This window comes from Grampus griseus, assembly GCF_964374135.1.
Source record: "Grampus griseus genome assembly, chromosome: 13".
NCBI classification, from domain to species: domain Eukaryota; kingdom Metazoa; phylum Chordata; class Mammalia; order Artiodactyla; family Delphinidae; genus Grampus; species Grampus griseus.
Genome location: NC_139007.1, coordinates 59,292,917 through 59,314,486, shown reverse-complemented (window position 1 = coordinate 59,314,486; position 21,570 = coordinate 59,292,917). Strand labels below are relative to the sequence as shown.

Below are 21,570 nucleotides of genomic sequence, written 5' to 3'. Positions count from 1 at the left end.
CAGTAATGCCTGATTTCAATCGCCTTAAATGAAGCCAAGCTACGAAGTAGATGCTGAGCTATTTTTGAACTGTTTACAAAGATAGGGCATGGACTTTGCAAAATGGTCCATTTAACACAAAATGTTTAAAAATAATGTGGTTAATTTCTCATGCTCAAAAATTATAACAAGCTGAATTTCATGATAATCATCTGGGTCCTTAGTGATAGGTGCATTTGATAGCAGTAATCTTCCCGGAATTATAAATCACCATCACTTGGTTTTTGACAATAAGGGCCAGCCAAGGTTTTCTATTTTGTTTGTGTCTGCTAACTGTTGATGGTTGGCTAGTCAACTTAGAAAACATAGACGCAGTTGTAACCAGCTGGTCTCAGAGAAACATCTAAAAGAATCCTGAGCGCGGGCAACTTTTATCACACCTACAAACTCAGACCGACTCTGTAAACCTACTTTCCTTTTCGCGTGTTGCCCCTGTTGTTCCTCCCAAACTACACTGCACACTGACTCTTTCTGTATTCACTGTTAATAGTTCATCTAACTGGCTCTCCTGTAGCCTGGCAGAAAAAACGACCTGAGCCCTTCCTTATAAACAGTCTGATTTTTTCTCAGCCATAAACCTCTCTTCCGTATCTAGGAACGCTTTCTGATGAAGAATATAGGACCACATGCATTACCGAACACACATCTGCTGCCTTTACACACTTCTGGAGAAAAATGTGTTGCAAATTTAAAAGAATTGAAGAATACATCTACTAAGTTTAGTATTCAACTCTTGAAACCCTAGAAATCTAAAAACTGGCTTGCTGGATGAAATATACATTTAGTGATTCCTAGTAAAGACTTTTGGACTAAAACAAGTCTATACGTGAGTCCTTGCTTTACTACTGGATAACTGTATGGCCTTGGGATAGTTCATCAATACCTCCAAATATCATTCTCTTCATCCATAAAATAGAGACAATAATAATAACTGCATTAAATTTTGTGAAGATTAAATAAAATCATGTATTTTAAAAATGTAAGCCATTTACTTGTGACAGTGGAAGAAAATTTCTGCTTTTTTATTCATTCTTCATATAATGAATCAAAATATTTTAAGTTTTTGCCATACTGTGGAATTGTACCTATGCAATTTCTGTGAAAATGATTTTTAACTCTGTTCAATTAAGAATATTATACTAATCAGTTATTTTCGGAAACTGCATGAACTATCTACGTATAGGTAGTTAGTAGCCAAAGTCACCAGTCTTTAACAAATTCTCTGAACTCACATTAATTTGTAAAAATGAACAATTATTTGATTTTTGATATTTTGATCAAGCGATTAGCCTTCACCCCTTTTGAGTTTGCCATTCTACATAGCATCAAAATTGTGAGTGGTTTCTTTAGCACTGAGAGATTGATGCTTCCAATAACAGAATTATCGATGAGCACGTGAAAGAGAAGGGAACACGTTTCCAGAAAAGAAAGCAAGAGAGGAATGGACATTCAGTGTGAATAGGATGCTAAGAAGTTCTTAGCATCCTAAGAATTGGCAAAAGCAGGAGTAAAGTGCTAAATATTAGTGAATAAATACAATCTGTTGTTACTGTATTTTGATATCTTTAAAACACAAAGAATGTCAAATGTGATATAATTGCAAAGAAGCTTGTCATGGGATAGAGCCTTTGGGAGAGAATAAAAGAAATAATTATTTGAGACAAATCAATACCTCAGCCTTGCACAAATGTAAATTCTAAATAGTTATTACGTTCCTACCATGGAAACCTCAAGCCAAAATATTAAAATCAAGACTGATCCGGAGGTTTGAAATCCCTAGACTGCAGGGGAGCAAATGAAAAATTGGTCCATAGGCCACAAAGGATTCTGAGAGAAAAATTCATCAAAAGTGATAAGTTACATCAGGAAACAAACACCACAGAGACAACAGATGCAACAACAGGGGGACTGGAATCCAAAAATTTGAGATTAATGACAGTCTGAACAGTATCACATAATAAGTATGCTTAAAACAATTAAAGAGACAGAAGAAATAGAAACAAAATAGAAAGAACCCCAAATTACAAAAAGTAAATACACAAATTTGGAAAAGAACCATAAAAGTGTTTTTAAAAATATATCCATTGAAATTTCAAAACAGAAATGAATGAATTAAACAGCAGATTAGATTCAGCTAAGGAAACAATTCGTGAAGTAGAAGAAAAAACTCAGGAAGTATCCATCCCCACAGAGGAAATTAATGAAAACAAAAACAACAGCAGCAACACAAACATATCTTTTCCTCTCAAATCTTATATATCACCAATTTCTCAGGAATGAAGGTGTGACACCTGAAAGTCCTATTTTTTTTTATTTTAAGGGTAGACTATCCAATGTATAACAAAGTAAACATGAGAGATAGAAAATATAGCAGTAACTTTGACTTACTGAAAGACAAGTTACATGCTTGAATTGTGTCTATAGTAAATAATAGTTAAGAATTTAATTAAATATAATGCTATTTGCCTTCCTAAAATTTGGGACACCTAAGGAGAATTTTATTCATCTAGATTTTTTAATTGAGGCATCCAAGAAAGTTTGAATACCTTCTTTTCTCTCAATAAATTTCCCTATAGCATTGCAGTATAAAAGCATCCACTGACTTTGTAACTGCATTAAGAGTAGGATCACATTTACAAAATCTGCCATTATAGCTTCTAGAAATCCAAAGAATTTCCTAAAGGCTAAAGCTGAAAGAATTCATAAAATAATATCTCAAATATATTTGGTGTTGCTCTTCAATTCCATGTTTTGCTTCCCTGCAATGTTTTGACTTTAAGGGCAAACTTAGAAAGAAAGAAAGAGAGAATATGAATGAAATCCATAGCAGCTTATTTCTTTGTCTTGGGATATGAGGAGTATAGAAGTAAGTAGGGTTTAATAGACTGATCATATGAGTTTTTAGGTACAATACTTAAAGCTTCTTAGCTCCACTGAATAGAACCATCTACTTCTCTTTCCTTCTATCAATTCTTCCTTATTAGTTTAAAAAAATCTACCTTTCAGAACTTCTACTCTGGTCTGCCCACCAGAACCACAAAGCAGAAACTGAATCCCGCTTTCATATGTATAGCAGGCTATTAGATATTAAGAGAGTGCTATCATTCATGTCACCCCTAAATCTTTTTTTCCTCAAGTTAAGTACCCCTAGTTAATAAGACTGCATCTTTAATTAAAAAACTCTTTGTTTCCCAACGGGAATTAGGGAGCAATTCAGTCAGCCACAAAAGCATATCTGCATAGGAAATGCATTGAACAGAAGGTAGATATGAAGTAGGTCATAGTACATCATTATTTTAAATTATAAATTGACATTAAATCAATACAGATCAGCATTAATGTATAACAAACATTACATTCATACCCAGACAAAAAATGGAAAGGAAATCAAACTAGCTGAAATGGAAATTAATAACAATAAATTTTCAAAGCTGTAAGAATGCTCCTTTGAGAAAGGCCCTAGGGGTTTTATTTGTTTGCTGGTTTGTTTAAGACTGAATTATTCTCTGGAAAAATTAAAGAAGAAAAAGAAAGACTAATGTTTAAACTGCAGGAAGGTTGGTTTGCCTGGGACTTGGCCATACCTGAGCCTGTTTGTAGAATCTACGGGTTTGGTTCCCATGGCTCCAAGTGCCCTTGGGCCTCAGGACTGTCTTGGGAAAGAACTCTTCCACGGGAAGAGCTGGTGAGCCATAAAGCTAGAGCCAAGTCTGAGTCCTAAGTCTCAGGGCTGCAAGAAAAGGACAAGAAAACAAACCAACCAAAAATGTGTTAAGTGAACTCTCTGGAGAAAAGATGAAGGACAGATGGCATCCCTCTGTCCTTTGGATTCTCTGTTATAGGGTGCTGTGCAGGGGGAAGATGCAATACTTTGCTGATTTGAAGCTACCTGTGGCACCAGCTGTTCCATCAGGGAGAAGTGAGGTCTGACCCAGAGAAATACTATTTGCTTTTTTAATATGACAAAGGGTGGAGAAGACAAAAAAAAATGAAGCGGGTGAAGAAAGCTCGGGAAAATACTGGTTAAATGAGTATGAAAAAGATCACAATGAATAGGAATTTAAAATATGAGACTTGAAACTCAGGAATATGAGAGAGGAGCAGAATAATCAGCCCCCTCCTGATTAAACCAAATATAAAGACACCGGTTATAAAGATGTGGACGCTGGTCTTTCTGTACTTTTGATGGCTGTTGTGGTTTCTCCTGGTCATTACCCTGCTCCAGAGCTACCTGGAGCTTCCACCAAGCTCTTGTTCAAACGCTTGAACAAACTATATTAGCCCTGAAGAAGCATCAGATGCTTCTCATAGACACTGTTGTGGCCTGAATATAGACAATCCAACTTAGGTTTTAATGCCTTAATTTTTTTTTCATAGTCATGAAAAAGAAAAATATAGTGAGTTTCTTTAAATAAAATATCCAAGATCTAGAAATGCACAATATTATTTATAGTCCCTACATCAAGACCGTATCTTGCAAAAACATGGTTCCCTGTATAACGTATGAATGAATGAACAAGTAAGTAAATAAGGAAACACTCCTAAGGCACATGTCAGGAAATAGAAAACTTTAATTTCATGAAGTTTCAGACTGAATCAGGCAAACAGAATCGTAGATTTCCGCGTCTGCCATGATTCAGTGTATGGCTTTGGGAAAACCTTGTAATTTCTCCATACTTCAGCTTCTCACCCTATAAAAGGAGTATATGGCTTGAAATTTAATTCCCTCACAGCAGTGAGAGTTTTGATTCAACATTTATAAAAGGCTTTTTAGCTTCCCAGATTAATAAGCAAAATACTGTGGTAGCTGTATAATCCACTTTCCAAAAAGTATAAAGGTAACTGGTCAAATCTGATGTAAAATAATACTTGACTTGAGAAACAAATACCAGTCATATTTATTACTTCTCCATTCTGTTTTCTAAGTAATAAAAATGATTTCTAACAGAAAAAGTATCAAATTAATATTCAAGCCAGTTGAAGTGTTATCATCGTAAGCTTACCTACGTTTGGGAGAAGGGGAGTTGTTTTATTTTTCCAGACTGTCCCGCGTGTTTATATGGTAAAGTCAGGAATGCTGGGCATGGTTTTGAAGGCCTCTAGCGTATTCGTTGGTTTCTGGCATTCTAATGCACTCTACTCTTATAACCATAAAAGTACTCTTGAGTGCTTCTGGAAATATATAACAAATGCTTAATCAATTTAAGAGTGTTTTAACTGCATACATGAAATTTCTTGGGAGGAAAATGTTAGCTATTCTACACACATATAGTACTTAAGTTAGCAAGAGAGTTCCTTCTCAAAGGCACAGAGCAGTTTCCCCATAGTAATATAATTTTCAGTTTTATGTGCCTAAGTCCTATTGAATCCCTTAGAATAACAGGAAATTCTGCAGGAAGAAAAAACTCACAAAAATTGATAGCTATATTTACCCAATGCTGGAGGAATAAGTTAGCTATTTTGAGTTGGATTACTCTTTTAAGGCACTAGATAACCATTAAAGGTTAGCCAGAATCTTATTTAACCAGAAACTATAAGAATTGAATATTCTGGAGACAGACTTTTCTACATATAAGACTCTAACAGTAAAGCCAACTGATTAACATACTTCATTTTAAACGTTATGTGTCATGATACTTTAGCCAGGACTTGAGTAGCAATTCTCTGGATTTTGATGCTTTCACTTTAATGTTCACATTAAACAGATTATGACATTTCCCAAATTTACAAATCAGAACACTGATAAGATACAGTTGGTATTGTGGTAATATTTAATAACATTCAAAATGGAGTGATCTCATTTATAGTAATACAATGTCTATGCCTTTCATCTACATGTTTAAAAGCTATAGTAATATATGTAAGGTGCTTAGAACTGTACCTGGCACACAGTTGGCTCTTAACAGAATAATAACATACAATTCCTCACAAATTCTCAACAATATCAGTGTTTCTCTTAACAATTCTTATAAATATTTTATGGTGCTAAGTAAAAACATGTCATGAATATTATATACACTGAGTTTTTTTCTTCCTACCAAGTGGTTTAAGAACTATGAATATATATAATAATCATTCATGTAACGGAGTAGTAACCATTCTTAAATGAGATATTAACTACATATAACATAGATTTGTTATATATGTGGTTAACAGAATTATTTGCTCTTATCAGTGAACTCTTCCAATTAGTGTGTGAGTCTCATTATTAACCAGAGCACAAATAATTACAGTGTCAACTTAGCATAAAATTTTGCCCTTGGCTTTTATGAGAAAAATGCAAGCATCATCACAGGGACACAAGGTGTTACAACCTTTTTGAAAAGTATTTTGGCACCATTTATGCAAGCTGCACACACTCTTTCGTCTATTATTCCTACATCTAGAGTTTTACCGACAGGAATTTGGGTCAGATATATAAAAAGATACATAAAAATCATGATTGCAGCAGTCTTTGTAATAGTAAACACCCGCAAGCAACTTAAATATATACCAGGAAGGGAACAGTTAAAGTATAAAACATATTCATACATTAAACAGAAGTACCCCAAACTATATGTAATGATATGAAAAAATACCAAAAATACAGCCAATCAAAAGCAAGCTTTAAGACAACTGATGATCCATTTTGGCCTAAAATGTAAAATAAAAATAAATTACATCCCCAGAAAATTCTTACATTTACGCATGTATAGGAAAAAATGCCTGAAAGGAAGCACGCTGAAGTACAACAATTTGCCCTGATTTGTGGGATGTGGAAGAGATGGATGAAGTGAGGGATATCAACTTATTTTAAATATATCTGTCATTTTTTAAAATTTTATTGAAGTATAGCTGATTTACAATATTGTATTCGTTTCGGGTACACAGCAAAGTGATTTGGAGATATATATATATATATATATATATATATATATATAGCATTTTTCAGATGCTTTCCCACTATAGTCTATTATAAGATATTGAATATAGTTCCCTGTGCCATACAGTAAATCCTTTTTGCTCATCTTTTATATAACTATATCTGTATTTTAAATTTTTTAGGCAAGTATAACATACACACAGTAAAATATGCAAATCAAAAGTTGACAGCCGATAAATTTTTATTACATCTACACCCCCATCTCACCATCAATCAGATCAAGATAAAGGGCTATATCAGCATTCCAGAAGCCTCTCTCCTTACCTCTTCTAGTCAAGCCCCTCAAAGGCTCCTCCTATAATATCTGTTTCAATATGTTACACAAGATATAGATGACTTTTGTTTAAAAAAAAGATTGATTAAAAACATCTTGCTTCAGCATTATTTTTGAAGAGCCCTTTTTTGAATATTAAATATGCTCAACAATTTATTCAAAGAAATCAATTCAATATACGTAAACATTGAGCATTTTCAGTGTCTTTCTGGTATAAATTCAATTATTCCTTACAACAATTCCACGAGGCAAGTACTATTATTATTCCCTGTTGACACATGCTGCAACTATGACTAAAGCAGGTCAGTAAATAACTTCTCCAAGGTTACACTGCTGATGAGTGGCAGCCCGGAAGGATACATACAAAGGCAGTCTGATTCCAGTATTTGCAACTCCTTGTGGAATTCAAACAAAGAAAAATAAAGGCAGAAAGTTGTAGAGGTGGCAGCACTAGGGTGTCTTACAGCACAAGGTTCTCTTTTTAGCTTCCTTTTGACTAAGTCACTTAACGTCTCTAATCCAGTATTCATCTGCAAAATGGAGAGTTAGGCTAAATTCCTCTCCTGATCTGATTCTCTGATAAATAACGTGACCTACGAAAACACAGAGCAAATAGGCTTCATCACGATTTAGTACAATCACATACTGCATTCAGAAATGACTCATACACGAGGAAATAAAACCACAATTTTTGAAACTATTGGAAACAATCATTTTAATTTAATGTTATTTTTGGACACAGAAGGCTTTTTTCTCCCCCTAAATAGCAAGTTGGTGGTTTTGAAGGGTCTTGCTCATCTTTTTGTGGAAAAATGCCTGAAAACAAACCACTAGAAACTAAACAGAAATTTTTCTTCCTAAATTATGCCTGAAAAAAACAACCAAATTTCTCTCACCAAATGACCACATATACTTCTAACGGATACCTCTAGGAATTTTGGTCCCCATATTTTGAAACATTGACATAAACAAATACAGAACATACTTCCTTTCAGATGAAATCCATAATTCTGAGGGTTAAAAATTCTTCAAAATAACATGAAATGTATCTCCACAGAAATCAACCAAAGAGGCTGAAGTTTGTTTCTAGAGAAGACTGGAAGTAGGAAAACCATAAGTCTCCACTAGAATCTGCCCTTTTAATTTCAGTTTATTCAAAATACCAGTTCATGCTGGCCTTATCTTTTCTTCTGCTAGAATATCAGTAATACTTTGGTACAAATGAAGCTTTAAATAATTTAGAATACAATAGAACCAATAAACTAGCTTCAGTGACCATATGCAAAAAAGAAATCAGTTTCCAAAATGTAAACAGGATCCATTCTTTGTAGTTGTCTGGCTCTGGATGTATGTCCTTTGAAGACGTGCAGGGAATAGGGTAGCTAGTGAATTTCCATCACTACCCCAGGCACTGGGGCTACAGGGGAGGAAAGATATGGTCTCGCCCCTCAGTGAGTTCAGAATCTCTCTAGAAGACAGACTCACATAAAATTAGCCCCAGCACAATGTGCTCTTATACCAATAGCCCACATAAGGCGCTATGGTATTACAGAGAGAAAAGAATTAATTCTGCCTGAGTCTCGGGAAGGCTTCCCAGAGGAGGTGACATTTGAGCTAAGCCTTGAAAGATGAGTAGATTTTTTTTGTCCAGGTAGGCAGCAAAAAGTAAGAGGCAAGGAGGTTAAGGGAGTTGGGGCAGTGGAGGACAAGGGTGGTGAGAATATCCCAGGGAGAAAAAAGGAAATGCCTAATTATATTTTATGCCATGGAGCGTTCATAAAAATAGGTAAGTCTTACATTCATATCCACGGTACAAAGAAATAAACCTGAGAAAGTAGGTATGTGACTTGAATTCTCTGGGGGGTTCCCTGATTTATGAACCCAAGAAGTGTTCATTTGGAAAAACAGAACTTCTGGTTTATTGGCTATTCTCTAATGACTAAAGGGCTACCAGGCTTCCTGTTCAATGTCAGGCATAAAGTGCCTGGATGGACTTGAGGTTTGCTACGCCTTCTTCAGACTTGCTGTCAATGCATGGAGCAGAACCCGCCTTCACTGTCTGAAAATTCATGATTTAAGCCCTTGGCCTGTAACCCCCACCTAACTCCCCTGGAAAGGCCCCCATCGGTCATTGTGTTGCCTAGCACCCACTTTATCTCTCTGCTAACAAGTAGCTGTGAGGAGTCCTTCTCTTCTTAGAAAACAGAAGTACTGATACATTTGATCACATACAGTATGCTATATTTGCAGCCACTTTTTCTTCTTAAGAATATATTTCAAAAATTAAAGCATAAATCAAAGGAGAGGTAATAGAGAAAGAAAGAGAGACAGTGAGTTTGTTTTCAAGTACCTCTGCCCTGCTTCCTTGAGCATCAATTAGTAAATGATGTGAAATCCCTAGGTCTGTCTGACTGCTTCCACGTAACATGATTACCTGCCTAATACAATTAAAGTAAAACCACTAGACAATACATATATGTGGAATTTCAAGTATCCTTACAGTTACTAGTGAGATTTAAAATTTCTCTACTGTTTAGGTCTAAATATATCTAATCATATATTTATAATGTTGTTTCATTCTCCAAAATAATTTTCACATCCAACCCAAGACTCATGTAGGCAAAGTTAACCCCTCTCACTTTAACATTATATGTTCCCATTTTTTTCTGCTCAGTAAATTTTGAAGCATCTTTCATATATATCTAAACTAGGCAAATGTCAGATGTAGTACTCAGACTACATCACATTTACTTACAGTCAACTGCAGATCAATTCGGAGACAAAATGTGTATGTCCTATAGAATTAGAACCTAAGGTCTGGATTTGGTAAACCAACAAAGGAGTTTTTATGTTCATTTTTACTTTCTTCAGACTGTACCAATATTATTAAACTCAAGATCCTGAAACTGGTACAAACTGAAAGCTAAGACTTATTTCATTTGAAACTTTCTTGTTACAAACAAACAAATGATTTAACTGATGAAGTTTTTTCATCGTAGGCAGTTATGATTATAGATAATACTTTACTTTTTCTGACACTACAGACTAAAACAAGTAAAAGTTCCTTACTGCTGAATATTTATGCAAAAAGATGAGTAATTGTCATTATCAAAAATGAATCAAAAGTATCTGCTAAGAAGTAACAGTAAAGGTAATTTTTCTAAAATAGACATATAGGTGATTCAAATAAATATCTACTTCCTACATACTTTCCTAAGTATTCTGCTCCCCCCACTCATATTCTGTTTCCCAAAAAGGAAAATATGCTGACAAGAGTCAATCTGTGTAAAGCTATATGCTGACCATAGTCAGTCTATGTAAAGTTTATCTATGAACACAGACTAATAAGAGTTGTTTGATTTTGTGTTTAAACTTAGGAAGAAGGTATGAAGATTCGCCACACTTGACTGAAAATAGAACAGTCCTCTCATGCAGATGCCTGGGAATCTTTTGATTTTATCAAGTGATCTTAAGATCTACTTTGACTATGGGCCCTCAACTGAGGGCAATTTTGTTTCCAGAGGACATCTGGCAATGTCCGGAGACACTGTTAATACTCAGGGGAGGGTGCTACTGGGATCTAGTGGGTAGAGACTAGGGATGCCACACAGCACCCTACAATGCACAGGACGGCCACACATGCTCCTCTAACAAGGAACTATCCAGCTCAAAATGTCAACAATCAGTCTTTGAAAAACACTGGTCTAAACATACTGAGCGAATGTTATGTGGCAGCCTGGATAGGAGGGGAGTCTGGGGGGAGAATGGATACATGCATATGTATGGCTGAGTCACTTTGCTGTGCACCTGAAACTATCACAACATTGTTAATCAGCTATACTCCTGTATAAAATAAAAAGTTAAAAACTAAATAAATAAACAAATAAGTTTTATAAATAAATAAACTGAGCGATTCAGGCACAACATCAGTAGCAGCATCATATTTTTTATACAGATGCACCTGGCAGCAATTCAAGTAAGCAGTTAAAAAACAGAACCTTGAAAATTAATATTTTAACTTCCCCTTCTCCCTCGGCCCCACTTTGCCATATAGTCATTACATCTGAATCCAAGGACCAAATGATCAAGTCTAGAAACGGAGATGCTAATGACCTCCTACTGTCTCTGCAAAGGTAAGAGTCATAGTAATCTTTAATGTTATCTTTTAAAGAGTTTACACTGAGCTCATCAAGCTCACTCAGTTGAAAATTATACAAATTCTTATAATTGGTGCCTTCAGGCTGAAGGAAAAAGCAACTGGGGAAACAAATATTGGCTATAAAACAAAAGTACCATTACAGAATGTTCTTACGGTGGCTTAGAGCAGTTGAGGAACCACACAGATGAAAGCCTTTAAAAATCTAGATAACTGTATGTGAAAGTATTTGTTAAAAGAAATGCCATGCAACGTAAATGGCCAAAACTAAGTTTTCTAATGTCTTTTCTTATGGCTCCAAATAGAGTCTCAGATTTGCCAAGATCACCCCTGGGTATTAAATTTGTACTTGGACCATTGGGTACTCAACGTATGATCCCCAGTCTATGACCCCAAAAAGGACTTTCAGCTCTAAGTATCTCTGGAATAGTTGGCATACTCCAATGGAGGGAACACAATCAAATTCATAATAGCTAGTACTCATATCAGACACTATTCTAAATGCTTTACATATATTTACTTGTTGAATTTGCATATGAACTCCAAGTACGTTCTACTACACATGAGAAAACCAAAGCAAAACCAATTTAATTAACATGCTCATCATTACAGATCATTAGTGTCAGAGCTGTGCTTCAAACTCAAGGAGCCCAGCTCCATATTCTTTGTACTTAATCACTATGCCATAAAAAGAAGTGGGTCCCTCAGATTTCAAGTGCTAAGAAATACCCATTTCTCCAAAGATTTTCAGGGTCTTCAGCTTATCCACTAGATCACTGACTTCCCAATGGTCATAAATACATCTCTGCATCATTACACCCATACAAACAAGTTGGGCCTGAATTCAGAGATGCAATTCTACTGGATTAATACCAAAAATCCCTGAGGTCATTCTTAAGGCTATCCTGCCTTGTAATGATCACAGCTATTCCCACTGTTCCCAATCTTATGGCAGAGGGTGTCCAGTGCCACCACCACTGCCTTCATTTCCATTTCCTTCACTCACTCACTGTCCCCTACCTACTGAAAATAGCAATTTACAGAATAGCAAATACTGGTAATAGCTTCAGTAAATTCTCAGTCTGGTGCAGAATTTAAACTCATGTTACCTATTACATTTCAATGTGGCAACTGCTATACCAAAGGTGGAAACTGGGTGCTTTGGGAACAAAGAGAAAAGAAACATCCAACTCAGCCTCTGCCGGTGGTCAGAGGAGGTAGCACTTTGCATCCTGAGTCTTGCAAAAGCAGCAGAAAAGGAAGTTTCAGGGGGAGGGGCAAGATGTCTTCCAGATAGAAAGAACCACATGCACAAAGCCATGAAGTGGAAATGACCAGGGTGTATTTGAGGGCTGCACTTTTCCATACAGATGGAGAAGAGATTTCTTATGAGTGGCTCGTGAGAGGTGAGAAGGGAAACTTGAGCAAAGTTCTCAGCTTCAAGGGCTTGTAGATCCTGCTAAGAATTTTAGAATCTGTCCTATAGGCAACAGGGAATTTTTTTATAGAATTTTAAGTCAAGAAGGGACCTGATAAAAATTGTGAACAGATGTGGTTGAACAGCCTCGGGATGAGAGGAGATTCTTGGAGACAGATCCAGCATAGACCAGAGTGGTCCCCAAAGAGAGACAGTCAAGATACCATAACTATACTTTTAACGACAAACACAATATGACCAAGCGTGTGTAGGACAAGTGTCCCCCTACAGCTAACGTGGTAATCTGAGGATTAAACCTGTGACCTCGGGTACCATAGTTACTTACCAGGCTAACCATTCCTATGAATGGTATATGCCAGGAAAAAGTAGAACTTATTATAATCATAGACTAGAAGTCCCAAAGTCTTCAAAATTATCCAGAGTAGAAAAAAAAAAAATCTATTCATCTCACTATAATTTTGGCATCTCTTCAGCAACACAGACAATGTAAAAAGCATTTAATAAGCATTTATCATATGCCCAGAACTTTGCTAGTATTTTCATGAATGAAGCCTTTAAAAACTAAAGTCAACAACTGAGAAGACAAAAGACCTAAATGAAGTCTTCTTGGGTTGACTAAGAAAAACAAAACAGTAGCATCATCTTAATACCTAAAGTTCACGTACAAAATTTCGGTAGTACTGATGTTCTTGACCGACTCACTGAGGTTTGCATTCCAAAGTTACCTACTAGAAGCACAATTTGAGATTACTGAAAACCTGCAAAAGGAAAATTCGAACGTGACTTCCCACTTTGTGATTAAATTTGGCTAGAATTACTTGAGTCAAAATCATATGTGAATACACATTTGCATTAACATATAAAATTTGAAGTGAAAAGAATTAGCTAATTCAGAGACCTCTGGACTCTGCAAGTCATCATCACTTTCAACATACTGGACACATTAAGTTAGAAATATTCAATCTCTTAGTCGGAACATTCAGGTCTTTTCAAATCCTCTAACATGAGGGAGTTCAGAGTCAGAGGTGAAATGTAATGAATAGATCCCTCCACTGGGTATATGCAAAGGCCTGTGAATTGTGTATATGACCTTGCAGAGAATAAGCCCTCCTGGTATGTGGTAGACCTACTTGATTAAGGATAGAGTTTCAAATTTAATGCTATTGCTTTTGTGAGCAGAATTAAACTTAATGGTATATGAACATAAATTTTTATGATTTAACTATAGCATTTCACAAGAAATGTCCCTTTCATTTTAAAAAGGAAGGAGGAAAGAATAACAGAAACAGTAGCAATAATTTATGTGAAAATCTAAGGTCAAGTCAATTTATGCCACTGCTGATGTGTCTTCATAAAGTCTTTAAAGGAAAAAAAGATGCTCTAGTCAAACCTTTGTAGCAACAAATTCTATGTGCCTCATTCAGACCTGTAATTCTATGTGGGAAACATCTTGACTACTTTTTATTTTCTCAGTACTAAACTGAAAGAAAGTTGCAGGTCAGTTGATAAGAATATTCATGTTACACTAGGGTAAACCGACACAACTTTTGCCGATGTGTTACCCTGTGTTTTGGTTTTTAGTGGATGACACACTCACAGACAGCAGCAGGTATTCTGAATTGACCCCTTCCGTCAGAAGACTCATTTTTTTGCAGCCAGGATGACCCTTACAGAGACGTTGGGAGGCCAATGGTCAGAGGCAGGGCTGATGAGTGATTCACAGCCCACCCACATCCTGCTTCACTAAGGCAGTGGACATTTCTCTAGTGGGCATAGTGTCAGCTTTCACTTGAACAAAGCGTTCTGTGGCTGAACATGTAAATCAAAACGAAAACCACTGCTTCATTGGAAAACACATTCAAGTTATAAAACAGATTATTAACAGCAGAACAAGCATGTTCACCTAGAGAAAAACCTTAAAAACGCAAAGTCTGATACCCGTGTAAATTGAAAGTGTCTCCGAAATATAAGTGAGCCCGTTATCATTTAAACTTGCCTCTAGAAATTCATTACACAGTCCTCATCCGTTGGTTCAACAGAAACGTGTAGATCTGAGATTCATAACCAGCATTCAGGCTTAAAGCAACAAGAGAAAAACTGTAAAATGGATAACATCTAACTAAAGGATGAGGCTTGAAAAATAAAGGAAGAGTCTACATGTAAGTCAAATATTAAAAAGATCTGGACAGAAGTTCTCAACATTTGGGGAGCATTCTAGAATACCAGTTTCTCCCAATGTAGTCACTTGCCATCAGCCTTCATGATTTTGGCTCTTTTAGCCAAGCACTTGTTCACTGTTACATAATATGGTTCTTTAAATAGGTGCTTTGAAATTTTCTTCTGCTTCAATCCTTTTTTGGTTTTGCCTCAAACAACATTATCCAGGAAATTATAGGTTTAATGTGAAATTTTACATATTTTCCTAATATCCTTAGAAATAAATATACAACTAATAATATAAAAATAAAATGTTTGGGTACCACCTAAAATGAACTCATGTGTGACAGGTGGCAGCAACTGCCTAGGGCAACGTTTAAGGACAGGGGATCTGGGTTCGGGGGGGCAGAGCTGAAATCCTGGCTCCACTCTACTGCATAATTCTCATCTGTAAAATGGGAATAATAAAAAAGGCACAGTTGAGAAGATTAAAATTAGCTAATCCACATAAATAATTTAAACTGTTTTGCAAAAAGTAAATAAATCCTCAGTAAATGTCAGTTGTGATGTGAGGATGATGATAATCATTGATGATGTAATTACTGATTACTTACACAGAAAGATTACAACTGTATAAAAACTGAACTGACAATTTTTATTTTAAAATATACTTTAAGGTCTCCATATACTTAAGAACATATACTTTAGATATGAAATTTCAAGATGGCTATTCTGTATTGCTTTAATGCAAGTTCACTTTGAACCTATTCAGATGTGATCACAGTAATCAGACTTTGCCTCAAAATTTCAATTAAAAAAAAAATCTACCTGTGGAAAAAAATACTTAAAAAAGCTTAACATGATAATATAGGTCCTTCTCTCTCAGAAGTACATTAAAATAAATTTACTTACTGTACATACATAAAAGCTTAAACAATATCAGCTGTTTTATTAAAATGTTTTACATGGGGGAAAAAAATTAGAATTCCTGACATTTTAACATGGTATTACTCTTCATCAGCCATGAACCGAAATCTCAGGGTGAGAAAAGGGCCAGACCAATGCTGAAAGGTTTCAAATATCAAACTATACTATTATGTCAGTGCCCTAAGATCAATTAGCACCTTTCAATGACAGAAAAGGTTACAGTGAGACTCAGAGGTACACACTCTGCAACTGTTTTAAACCACCATGTAAATGTGGTTTTGATAACTCGAAATGGTTTCTATTTTTAAATTCATCTGTTTCATCGCTTCTTCTGGAAGAAAGAAAAGGAGCTAGGGGGGTAAGGATAGTGGTATTTATTTTCAGTACCACTCTCCTAGTAGAAACCTGGATGGGACATGGTAAGAATCACAAACTTCACCAAGGCATATCCTAATGTGCAGAGCTACAAGCAATATTAGGTGACAGTAATGTTTACAAAGTCTTCGGACCTCTTAAAAGCAATCAGAGTTGCTTATACTACTTCGGAATATGTGATTCTTGTTTATTTCTTCCACTCAAGTTCAAACTAAGTGAAGCCAAGTTCACTCCATGTACAACTTAATATTGAGTGTCTCCCACGATAAAATTCATCTAACTGCAAAATGCAGTCTCATGCTAACTGCAATGAAATACACCACTGCACCTCACCCATCTCTAGAACGAGTGCCTGAAAGAGCATGTCATTTCTTAGTTCACCGGGAAAAATTCATGAGAGGAGCAGGTACACTGAAAGTCATCCTATCCCTCCTGGTGTGGATTGCATTCACCCAGTAACTGTTGTAATAAAATCCTCCAACGGTATTTCTGAATACAATTAGTTTAAGATACTCTACAGGGAGACACATTATAAGAGTTTAGAATATGTAAGAATAATATCTACTTGAAAAAGAAACTGTCATGATTAATTCTCACTGAAAAAATAACAAGGTGTTTCATAGATGTTTTGTTCAGCTCTTCAGTGAGGGGATTCAGAACATCTACTTTTGATAACACACTCTTCTGTTTGTTTCTTAGATGAGTGATCTGAAATATTTACAACGAGACAGTACCTAATTTTAGGTTTTAAGTGCTTTAACAGCTCCATGAAATATGACCAGCAGCTGCAATACAGAACTATGGTGAATAAACTTCTTGCAAAGGGGGGCCTGTTTTTACTGAATGTTCAGTGTTCTTGCATTTACCTAACAGAGGGGAAAAAAGATAATGAAAAATATAATAAATACTTGCACTCTTAAATTACTTAACATTTCACTAAGTCTTGAAAAGGATTATCTCCCCTCTTCTTGAATTCTGTATAAAAAGTGCGAGTTTCCACTGGGTGAAATAAGTATAATTTTATTATTTGTGAGTTAGAATGTGAACTTTCCAACATCCTAACTTTTCGTAACAGTAGTCATGGTTTTTCTATCATTCTACTTTTCTAAAACTTCAGGATAATTTAATTTTAGTGCATAAAATTTTTTTAAATGAAATACCAAGCCACATAAATATATTTTTAGACATGGCATTAGTCATTTAGAGCTTGCAACAGAGATTGAAAACATGAAATGGGACACCTTATTTCCCGTGGCTATGTAAAATTTATTTACGCCCCAAATCATAATATAAATAAAAAGAAAACTCTCAGAAATGGAGGTCTTATTTTTCTTTTCTGTTTAATTCAAAGAGGTTTTTGAAAGAAAAAAATAAATTACAGCAAAATGGCAACCTACTGATCCACCCTCAAAAAAGAAACTTTCATGAAGAGACAATTGTTTTCAACTGCTTCTACAAATCCTCTAGAATGCAGCATCTGTACTGCTTAATAAGAGTAATGATTATTTTTATACAAATTTCTTTTTATACAAATCTTAGGGTTTTTTTAAATTTTTAAACTTGAACATAAACTTAAATATTCTCTAAATATATAAAAAACTTTTCATTCTGTAAAGAAGAAATTAAGTCTCTAATATCAGTAAACTACTTATTCATTAAAAAAGAATAATCAAGTAAATCTTTTAATTTCAGTTATAATCGTGAAACAACCTCTAATTACGGTGGCCTTAGGTTGACGCATACTATTTTCAGATAATTGGCAAAGGAAAACTGGCTTTTGAAAACATATTGATTTTAGACCTTTACCTATTATGAAAGGCAAGGATATATCCTTAATAATCAGGAAAAAAGGAACAGTTTTCAGACAATCTAATTATGTTACTTTCAAAGCTATAACTGTCAAGGGTTTTAACTGTCTTCTACAGCCATTTCCAAAAAAAATGGTTTAACTCTGAATGGCTTACAACTTTTAATGAGGCAGAACAAACTATTTTTATGGTTTATAATAACAGTAAAAGTGAGTGTAGTTGTATCTGCATCTGGTATTGTTGCCATAAAGATCAGATTCTGGCAGTCTAGCTCTACACAAAATAGTTTCCCTCTTCTTACTACTGCTATCTATTTCTTGGGATAATGTTATACCACACCCTACTATGTACCAAATATTTTGTTTTAGGATTCTCTCCCGGCCCCACCTCCTTCCTAGCTTTTGCTTCTTCAGCTATAAACTGGCCAGAAATATTTAAAAAGAAAAAAAGTTGGGGCGGGGGAGGGCAATGTTTCTGCTTAAAACCTAATTTTACCCGTGAAAGGTTACATCCCTGTCCTGAGGAGGTTTTTAAAATAAAACCCAAAACAACTCAACAGACAAAAAAAAAAAAAAAACCATCCTCAACTTTCAAGACTGTCAGTCACCTACGTGTAAATCAAACTTCAGGAGCTGTAGAAGGGGAGCCTGCGGTGCTTAAATGCTCCTAAGACTCCCACCTAAGTCCAGAAGAAGGAGCGCCCGCTGAAACTGACACGCCCGAGGGTGCAAAAAGTGGCCGCAGAGGAGAAGAGGAACAAAATGCCATATTCGAGAAGATATGTTTCGCTCCATCAATTACGTTGATCCCAGGGTGCCAAGCCAAAACCGGTAAGGGAGAAAGAAAACTGTTAAGTATGAGCTCTTAATGTGAAACCTAACCTGTTGGTTCTCTTAGGTATCAGATTTTGGAAGTGTCTGTAATGACAGCCAGGAAAGCAAATTAATGGCCAACGGCCCACTGGGTTTGAACACAAGACTCCTGTTACCTCCTCACAGATCAAGTACACAACACACACGCACACGGAGGTGCTCCACGTGGAACTGCTCTGAAACCAAAACACACGCCCCGTCGCTATTCTGCACCTTGGCAGAAAGGTCTGAGGGACCTGCACCTTCCTCCACTGCCCTCAGACTAGGATTCATGAATGACTCTCTGCCCGCTGGGCAGTGCAGGGCACAGACGCCGGCGGCGAGGGGAGAGAAGACCGACTCCAAACGACAGCCTCCCACCCACGCGCTCACCTCAAACACAAACCCCATTAGCTTTCAAAGGAAGGGGAAAGAGAGGTGGTGGTGAGTGGAGACGGTGCCGCCCCAACTAGGAAAGGGATGACAAAAATTAAGCTGCGCTCTCCGGTTTCGCCACCGCTCAGGCGCGGCACTCGGTCGGCAAATTCCCTAATGGCTCCAAGCTGTTCCGAACACTGTTTACAAAAGAAAGAAACATCTTGAAAGTGCTACTAAACGAAAGTTCTGAATGCTGTGCGGCGCAAAATAAAACAAGCACACACACACGATCTACTTCCAAATCTCGCATAACAACGCTGAAGCTGCGAGCCGTTTCAAGTCCCGCAGCCGCCCAGACACCGCAGGCTTTGGAACGAGTAAACCTGCTCCCCACGGCCCCGGCCAGGTCCCTCCGTTTGGAGAAGTTATCATTCCTCCACGGCATCCGCGCCCCGGGCCAATGAACGCGAGTCCTCTGAAAAGGCGCCTCTCATTTCACAGACCCTGGCAAAAGGCAGGAGACATTCGGCCCACGCCACATAACTTTTAAAGTGGGACGGCCGCAGCTGAACAGCCCGGTTGGTGCCTCGAGATGAGAACACAAAGCATTAAACGTACACACGCACCCAGCACCGTGAAAACCCCAGGCGCCTGGGGCCCTCCATGGGACCCGGGTCAGCATCCTTTAGTCTGACTTATCTAGGGCGTCAAGGCAAAGTAACAAATGTCACAAGAAAGACGCAGGGGAGACGCAGGGGCTCGCGCCTCTGCAAGGCGGGGACGGAGTGCAGGTATGGAGCGGTGCAGCCTCTTCCGCGAGGGCTCCGCGGGGAAAGAAAGGCTCGGCAGGGACCTTCGGGGCGCCAGGGCGTCCTCCAGGGCAGAACACATCGCGGCACTCAGAGCGGCCCGGGCCCTTGGGCAGGGGGCATTCCGCAACGAAGCGCCCTTAGAGACCCCGGCCCCCACACACCTCCTCGCAGTGCGCCCACTGTCCCCAGCGCTTGACGCCCCCGGAGGAGCTGCGCGCACTTTCCGGAGAGAGTTTGCGGGATCCCTGAAACCTGGAGCCCGCGGGCCCCGGAACGGGGCGGGGGGGAGGGGGCGTCGGAAGAAGAGGCACTCACCTCCTGCCGCCCGGACCGTCTCGGGATCCCAAATTCAAGTGTCTCCCCCAGCAGCGGATCCGTGCGTCCGTATTTAGGTACTTATTCTCGTGCCTTCCAGTGTTGAAGTTTCCCCTGAACGCTGTGCCTCTGGTGAAAAGAGGACATCCCCTTCGGCCACCCCCAACAAACAGCTTACACCAGTGGGGGAGAGACGGGGCGGGGGGAGAAGCCGGCTACGAGGGGGAGGAGGAAAGGAGAGGAGCCAAAACTCCGGATCGACGACAGAGGAAAAAAAAAAAAAAAAAAGCGCGCGCCCAGCCACCGCGGTCCTCACTGCCCGGCTCTTCCCCAAGCTCTTTCCCGCTCCGAAAGGGGAGCGACAACTTCACGCGGCCCGGCTCGAAATTTTGCGCGGAAGCCGGGAGCGGCAGAGCGTGAGCCTCGCCGCGGGCAGCCTCGCACTTGCGCGCGGGGCGGGGGCGGGGGACGCCGGCGCCCGCGGCCACTGGAGGCCGCCGGGGGGGGCCCCCCCCCGGGGCAGGCAGCGGGGGGCGGCGGCGCGCGGGGAAGCGACTCCTTTTTATTCGACCTGGAGCGATTGCCTGTTGTCATCGTTTGCGGTCCCGCGTGGGGACCGCTCGGGGCCCTGGGCGTCCCCAGTGGCGCCGCGGTGATCTCTGCGCCCTCCGCGCCGCCCCCACCCCGCCCCCACTGGCCTGGCGCCGGCCGCTGCCACCTCCCGGCGGAGGGGAGGGACCCGCGGCCGCACTCCCCTCCCCGGACCAGGGAACGGCTCAGTCCCCACCTGCTTCGGCCCGGCAGCCCCCAAGCTGTCTGTAACTCGGTCGCTACCAGATCCCTGGGTGTCGGCCACTGCGGGCTCCCTGCGAGACTCCTTTCCACTTACCCCAAGGGAGGAGAGAGGAGGGACTTCTCCTACTTGCAACCAAGTAAAGTAAAATCCACCCCACGTTGGACTGGGGAGCTTTCTCTGAAGGAAGGAAATACCCTTTTCGGTGAAGATGTATGCGAGGCACGAGTAAGCAGTCTGGGGATAGGTTGTGCTCGAAGGGCCTGGGCCCCTTCCAGCGCTGGACGTAGGTATAGGCATCCCTCCCAGACGCCCAAAGGTCGGG

At 38.7% G+C, this 21,570-nt stretch overlaps 1 protein-coding gene across 4 annotated transcripts in view; it reads right to left on the bottom strand.

The window, feature by feature from the left end:
- EYA4 (EYA transcriptional coactivator and phosphatase 4) overlaps positions 1–20,921 on the bottom strand; it is a 261,488-nt gene extending 240,567 nt beyond the window's left edge. For all 4 annotated transcript variants that reach the window (XM_082668672.1, XM_082668674.1, XM_082668677.1 and 1 more), the window contains exon 1: positions 20,453–20,921. The gene's annotated coding sequence lies outside the window, so the exon portion shown is untranslated. The remainder of the gene's footprint in view (positions 1–20,452) is intronic.
- Positions 20,922–21,570: the final 649 nt, after the last annotated feature.